We start from the raw sequence: 8,170 nt of genomic DNA, 5'->3' as shown, positions 1-8,170 counted from the left end.
TAAATACAGTCTGGTGTATTTTTGTTTTTACTAAAGAGGTGAAAGCAATAAGGTAGATGTTATGATAAGTCGATTTTTACAGCTTGATGGAAAAGCAGCTGAGCTCTCTGCCTCTCACACACACAAACCCACGGTTTTCTTCACCTCGCTTATCTCACTATAGGCTTATCATCAATCTCATCTCTTTAAAATCTTGTAGTTTTGCTCTGTGGCGCAGGTAACACAGTAATTGATGAAGAAAACCCAAGAATTCAGTTGAAAGTGCTATAAGAAACACAGTAAGTGGAATTTGAGTCATAATAACGATGCTGTCTTCCTATAACAATCAGTCCTGGCATCTAAAACATAATCTTCAATTTCACTGTTCTTATTATTTTTGGGCCATTTTATGAATATTTATGGTTGATGGCCAATAAAACACAAATAATAGAAAAGGAGGTGGAGACAGAGATTGTGGAATAAAGTCAGAGCCTTTCTTTTACAGACTAAACAATGCAGAAACAATGAGCATGTATGATAACCTTACATTAAACTGTTCTTTTTATACTCAATTGCAATTTATGTTGAAATCTCAAGTCTCAATTACCTATGGGTCACGACTCTAAGGTAACATAAGGGTTTGATAACAACATCTAAGGAATCATTGACTTTTCAAAAATATACATATCGGTCGACATATTGATTTATAGTTATGGGAAATGTTTACTCTCCAATAGTGGATTTTTTCCGTTGCGCCCTCAAAATCTATATCGATCGGACTTTCCAATAAAAGTCCTCGGCTGGATTCTAATTCGGGCAGTTGCTGTTACAGTTGGTGACTCAGCCTCTATGTAACCGATGTGCCTCAGTACAATAGTTCTTAAGAGAATCTCTACAGAACACATTGAGACTAAATGTTAAGATGGAGTAGTGCGGATGAATAGGAAAATAATAAAAAGGACCAAAGAGGAATACAAAATATTGTTAAACCCTCCCGGTTCATAAGAATGTGTGAAAACGTATAATCTTAGAGCTCGGTAATGTATTCTGTCTTTAAGAAACATTTCTCTGATCTAAGAATGTGTGCGAGTGTGTGTCTGTTGTGTGTTTTGCTGGTGCGCCTGATACCTGACATTAGCAGGATAAATAAAAATCAAATGCTGTTTGGAGACGGGAAAAACATTGCACACCTTTAAGAAAACTCTCTTCAAAGCCTCGGCACTGAAGCTAGAAATTCCTTCCTGAGGCGTCAGTCGAATCAAAAACAACAAACATCGCACTTATGCTCCTGTTTAGTTTCTCAAATTTAGTTGCATTTTTTGTGTGCTGCTAAAAAGGAGCTGTACTCCAGCAGGAGAGAGAACCCAATATCAAAAAAAGTTTAAAGGCACAAACAAGCTGCGCTACCCTGTTGGAATTTATCCGTTTTTTATCTTCTAATCTCGGCACGTTGGAGGCAGACACCCGCAGAGCTTGTTTGTTTGTTTTTGTTGATTTGTTACAAAAGGTTTGCAAATTGTGACAAATTACTTTTCGTAAATATACCTCCTCTTCGGTGGGCTGCACCAGAAAGAACGGATTGATCACAGGACTTGTGTTAATTATGTTTTATTCACACCGAATCCTGTGTTGGATTAGAAAAGACTCATCTTAACAATATCAAGCAAAAGTTAATTAAGAACTATCAGAATATATCAAGACCAAATGTACGACAACAGCCTGCCCTGCTGGTCAGCGTGTTGTTGGACACACAGTAGTTTGTGTCACCGATGGAGGTTCAGTGGTATTTGGTTGTTTGTGGATGGAGGAGACTTCTCACCACTCAGGAGAGAGAGAGAGCGACAGAGGGAGAGAGTTGGAGTTCTTGCCCTATATAGACGTCCCCATGGGAGGGGCTGGGAATCTTTGATTCTCTCTGAGTAGACATTTTGTCATGTTTTATATCGTTCAACCAATAAAACACAAGTCCTTGACTAAAGACTTGCTCTCCCCCCGGACGTCTGCTCTACATGGGCAGAACTTGTTTTGCCTCAGACGCACTCCTCCGTCTCTTCCCTGCGTCGCCAATTACCTAATGCACTGTTTACTGCCCCAAAGCTGCTCACTTACCAAACGCTAGGAATATTAATGCTCATCTGAAGGGTTCTTTTAAATCTGGACACAGGTGAGTTTAGACAGTTTGTCTTTAAAACCAATATCTGACTCATATGTGTATTTTCAAACTGGGATGTATTAGATCAGACTGGGGATACAATATCGTAAAATTACATGATTTACATCTCTCTGCCATTTTCCTGCCAAATTTCAGAGGCGGAAATGAGACATTAAAACATTTTATAGGTGAAACGTTGATATCAACAGCAGTGCTAAAAGTCAGGCTCAGATTTGTTCGGAGCTACTTCCAACCATAGACTGTATTTAAAGATGGACGACATGACGGCTCCACAAAAGTGAAGCCAAAGCTTCTTTATCACCCCCTGGTGGCTGTGAGCAGTGTAGGTTATGAACCCCACCTCCTCTGTTAGCAAATGTGACTTTGACCAAACTAAAAAGAAAAAACACACGTCAAATACATTTTTCTCAAAGATGGTTTCTGTCGTTTATGTAGCTGAGACTGACTTGTGATTGGTCGAGCGGAACCTCGATGATGCAGCTCCAAACCCTGATCGCTGTGGTGTCGACTCCACCTCCAAATGACATCATCGGGGCAAGATGGCAGCACTCGTATCCGGGATCTTCTGCATGATGGTAAGTGAAGATACGCTGGCCATCTTTATATGGCAACATTTACTAATTAGCCCTAGACACAAAGCCCAGTCGAGGCTGAATGGATTGAAGAATAACAAAATATCGACCCATGTGACTAAAGTGCAACATCAGAATATTTCCCTCCACATTTCATCTCACGCACAAATTAAACAAATACATTCTCATGTTCTTCAACATTTTGTCCTGCGGGCGGGTGAATCCCCTTCCACAGTTTGTGTCCTCTCTCTCAGGGAATTTTAAAAGGTGAGAGCGGAGGGGGGGGGGGGGGGTTTATTGTTAAGTGGGCTCGGACACAGTAAAGATCCAGGAGCTGGTGTTTAACAGGACTATTAACAGCGAGATAGGAGATCGATACGGCGAGGTAGAGAGGAGGCGCATCTCTGTCACTGTGATGTGTTATTAGTGCCCGACAGTGGAGGGATCTGGCTTCCCTCCAGTTCCTGGGCCTTGTCATGTACTTTGCTCCACAGCAATTAAACCAGAGCCCCTCTCTCTCTCTCTCTCTCTCTCTCTCTCTCTCTCTCTCTCTCTCTCTCTCTCTCTCTCTCTCTCTCTCTCTGCGCTACAAATTCAAAGTCTATAAATAAGCGTTTCATAAATTACAGAAGCATTAACAGGTGTCGGCGTGCACGCAGATCTTTGACATAAGGAATAATGTGTTTATCTGAGAGATTTATTTTGGCAGCGTCGAGATATCCTCCTCTCAGTCTATTTAACAACTGTAGTGGAAGTGGGTGAAACCTTCAAGGTCCTGGATGATGCAGATAGATTCTCTCATTTTCATACCTGTTTTCGCAACGTATGCTTTTGCTCCTCCTACTGTTCGGTTGATGGCCGTATTATGCACGATGGCTGCACGCTCCCCTGCCCCGTTTGACTGATGCTTTTAAAGCAGATTCGAAAGATTGCAATCTATTTTTTTGCTTTTTTGCTCCATGTGAGTGATGCAAATTGCGATGAGCAGCTGTTTAAAATGTCGAGGATTCCTGTTGGAAAGCGGGTTCAGGAGAATGACTCTCAGCAGGTCCTCGCCATTTAACAAAAGAATCCAGAGCAGTGAGTGAACCTAATACCAGGATCACCTGTGATAAAGAGATTCTAAGTGTTTGCACCCTGTTAACTTGCCTGTTTAGTAGAGGAAGGTAAGATTAAGATCTGGGATGTTAAAATAACCTCTTTATGCAGAATATACATGTGATTTTATGAGGATTGCTTTATAGAAATTTTAGATATACCGTCCTGCACCCCCCAAAACCTGTATTCCCTTTTCTCACTGAATTTATTTTTGACCCTGACTTTAGGAGCTCGATGCAAACTGCTCCCTCCCTGCTGCTGAGCCAAGCACAAGAAGTAACACGTAGACAAAGATGGTGAATAACACAACAGCACAGAAGAAGAAACTAATTTCTTCGACCATTATGTTCTCATCTCCGATCACAGAGAGGCAGCACGACACGAGTGTAAGCACACACTTTAATTACACCCTCTTTATACTTTAGTCTAAGCACTTACAGATAAAGCAGAGTTATTTTAAAACAGTCATGTATCTGTAGATATGGTGACTACTGGTTAAATTAAAAGATGTAATTTACTGTAAACATTCACAATGTTTTTAAATTTTTGATCTCATTATTTTTAATCGTTTTCAAGTTATGTTAAAGTCGGCATTCAGATATTTTGCGTATGTGGCATTGAGAGGATTGTAGATGACTGACAAGTGAAAAATGGAATTGAATCTGTATCATGTGGCATTTTTATTTTCACTATATATATTTATAATAACACACAGTGTTCTCTGCAGCTGAGAGGAAAGGACAAATAATTCTGGCTCTGAGTAAAATCTCCAAAAGGACCTGAGGTCAGATAATATTTCATTTTATTTCCCCACGCAGGGAAAAACCAGCAATAAAACCTGTGATAAATTGATAGTATAGACAAACATGCAGTCTACAGTATATCTATATCTAGCTTTCCTCTGTGCTGGAGGCCACAACCATAGGCTAACATGTGTCTTTGAATCTTATGAACAAAGCCACTGTGGTGTATTTGTGGTGGGGCTGTAAACACTCACTAAAACAGAAGCTGTGTTTATTCTTGTCTGAGTAACTTGAACATGAAGAACCCAACGACTGAGTTTTAAAAAATAATCTAAGCAAATAGTAACGGCTCTAGTCTTTTAAATCGAGATATGTTCGAAATAATACGAATTCAGAACCAGGTCTAGTAATCGTAGAGCTTTATCATTTTTTAAAGAGAAAGCCGTTGGTTTGGGTCCAAGCTGTAGATCACGGCAACAACACGTGTTCACCTTGTAGCGGTCGAGATCATCGCTCAGCGTAAATCAGCGGGGAAAAGAATAACGTGTGTGGAGGCGATGCAGCGCGAGTTAGATAATACCAGAAAATAAGAAACAGCAAATTGTTCAACTAAATAGAGGTTAGATTCCACTCGATAAAATGTAAAAATTAAAACGTACATCCCTTTAAGACACTTTATTTTGAAGGGGGATTATAAAATATGACTTATTTTAACATCTGATGGCTCCGATTAGAAGCAGCTAAGGATTTATGTTGTGTATCTTTGTCAGCGACTTATATTATATTGACCTCTGCCTTATTCAACAACAAGCAAGGGATAAATATTGTGGGTCTGTGGTGACTGTCTTGGTTTGATGTGTATTCGGCTTTTTAGACGATTAATATTAATGAAGTCTTCACACTGCAACTCCTGTATGTGTGTGTGTGTGTGTGTGTGTGTGTGTGTGTTTGTGTGTGTTTGTGTGTGTTCGTGTGTGTGTGTGTGTGTGTGTGTGTGTGTGTGTGTGTGTGTGCGTGTGCGTGTTTGTGTCGTGTGGAAGTCCATCCTTTCGATAAAACCTGAGGTTCCGACACAGCTTTAACCTCGCAAACAAATGATTTGTTGTTTACTTCCTGTTTGTTGTCGCTGTTTCATCCGAATAAAGTCGTCACGTGGATTTTTTTTCTCTCTTCCTCCTCTTCTTTAAAAGTGTGTCCTAATGGAGAGTGCCCTTCCTGTTTGACTTTGTCCTCCAGATGTCTCTGTGAACTCCAAATGCTCTCCAACGCTGTCTCGTACCATCATCCCTCTTCATCCCCGCTAACAATTAGGTAATGAAATATTGATTTTTAGTTAGATTCATATTGATGCTATTAGCTTTGCATTGATAAATCACTGATGCCGGGAGCCAGAGCAGGAAGATATTACTGTGTGTTAATCTGATGGATATGTCTTCTTCTTCCTGCACGTCTCCCTCCACCTGGACTGTCACCCTCTGTCTTTAGTCCAACGTCATTACGACCCTGTTTTCATTGCATTTAGGTTTTTGAGTGAGGACTTAAAATGATTTTCAACATATAAAGAAGAGAGTAAACGATGCAACCCAGATTAAAATTTGAATAAAATTTGTGCAAATAAATAAAAGATGAGATTTAAAAAAAAAAAAAACTTTGTATTCTGAGTATCTCACAGTATAATAATGCATCTCTGACCCTCCTTACTTTAATGCTATGCTCTAACATTTTTAGGATGTACCGGACATCTCCATCACAGACTGGGGCTGCAGGGAAATCTCCTCATCACCAGTGTCCGACTGTCACTATTCCAGCCCAGTGTCGAGTCATTCCTGTCACAGTCAGCATCTGAAACTGAGCCGCAGCAATTCACAGAGACTTGAAAGGAATTTAAATGTGCTTTTATATGGAAATGTGACTGCGTGCTAAAAAAAGGTGTACGCCTAAATTAAGATATGTAAAAAAAAATGTATGACTATCATATAACGAAGAGGTCAAAGGCCGTTGGTTTGTGTTGACCACTGTTGTTTCCTTGGGGCATCTTAATACCAATCTGTGTTATGCCTGATGATCTCCACCCACTCAGATATTGTTTGATTATTTTTATTTTATACATCATCTTCTTAAACTATCACAGATTTTCAAAAGCCAGGTCCCAAAGTTAATCCAACTCTTTTTGGTCACATGTTCAGAGCTGTAGATCCACGAGACTCTGTTCATCATTCTGGCCTTTTACACATTTGATTTATTTATGCTTCCTCATTTCTTCCCACATTATTGTCTGGAGTGTAAATTCCTCCAACTTCCCTGTCTTTAGGTCGACCCTGTTAAAACATGTCTTTTAGTTTATATTCTAACCTTAAACCACCCAGCATAGTTACTTCCCAGTCCTAACTTCAGACTGGTTCTTATAAGGACAGCAGTGCAACAGTGACAGCTGTCACTCCAATCGGCCACCAGTCCGTCTCTCCTCTCAGCTCGACAACATCCAGGCGTTTCACTGTCAGACAACATATGCCGCTGCGTTTGTGCAGCTCCGAGCGGCCTGACATTATCTACTCTCAGGCCCCGTGGCCGGCTCCAACCCTCAGCCCTCTCGCTGCTGGCACTGCAACATGATCTCTGATGTCTCTCCCGCAGCTAACTGATGCTGTCACTGCACCAAGATATAACACAACCCTGCTGACAAACACATTGTGACAAGGACATACAGGCACACCAGCGTGTACACACAGACACACACACATGCACGGTGGCACAAGTGCTCATGTGTCGTGGATGTGCCAGACGACAGCAGCTGAGAGTACAACCTTTATTCAGTATTTATTTTCTCCTCCGGCTTCCACCGACCAGATAAGGTCAGCTGTGCATATGTTGACCGTCACGAAATATATTAGAATACAAACGTTTTTCTGGGACTCTGTGACTTATTGTGTTTTTCCATAAGGTTAACGTTACACACTTGACACGTTTATGAAAGCTCAAATGCAAAAAAGTTTCCCGTGGATTCAGTGCGGCCCCAGGTTTGAGATGTAGCAGATCTGACGTCTCAATCAAGCCTGCAGGCACAGCACTGTCTGCTGATGGAGGGAAATAAGGCCTCATCTATAATTCGAAGCTTTGTCTTTGTGCCATGACAAGTCTATAGTGGGAGTTTTAGGGCAAACACGTATAGGGGTTAGTGGTAAAGAAAAAAATGGCACAAAAAATATAATGTCACATGCAGCAGTTATGTAGACGGTGAGCAATTTAACCAAGAGGGGCAGAATTTGTAATGAAGCAGATCTCACACATTTGTAGTTATTGACTTCCACCTGCTGGCAGAAGGGGTGAACTGCAGCAAGGATAAGGCCCAATTCAGCTCTGATGTGTTACTTTTATTTATTTACAGAATGAATTGTGGGCAATTGATCATATTAATAATAATGTGATTGTGACTGACATAATTCCTAAAGTCATCAGATTTTAAAGCAAAATTAGGAAATCATCTGCAAATAGAGACTAACAACAGTCTCCATTTTAATATGAGGATCATTTGAAGAGAGAAACCTAAATACTAGACATTAAAACGACTTGTTCGTGACCCTTTAAACTGAAGCTAGTTGAACTTG

General features: G+C 40.6%; 1 long non-coding RNA gene across 1 annotated transcript; it reads left to right on the top strand.

Moving 5' to 3' along the window:
- Positions 1 to 2,608: 2,608 nt before the first annotated feature.
- LOC128462244 (uncharacterized) lies at positions 2,609 to 6,413 on the top strand. The gene is made up of 3 exons (XR_008342332.1): positions 2,609 to 2,727; positions 5,802 to 5,876; positions 6,294 to 6,413. It is a non-coding gene; the product is annotated as an uncharacterized LOC128462244 (long non-coding RNA).
- The last annotated feature ends 1,757 nt before the right edge of the window (positions 6,414 to 8,170 follow it).

Source organism: Pleuronectes platessa, chromosome 18, assembly GCF_947347685.1.
Source record: "Pleuronectes platessa chromosome 18, fPlePla1.1, whole genome shotgun sequence".
NCBI classification, from domain to species: domain Eukaryota; kingdom Metazoa; phylum Chordata; class Actinopteri; order Pleuronectiformes; family Pleuronectidae; genus Pleuronectes; species Pleuronectes platessa.
Note: the sequence above shows the minus strand (reverse complement) of the source record. Positions and strands in the feature narration are given on the sequence as shown.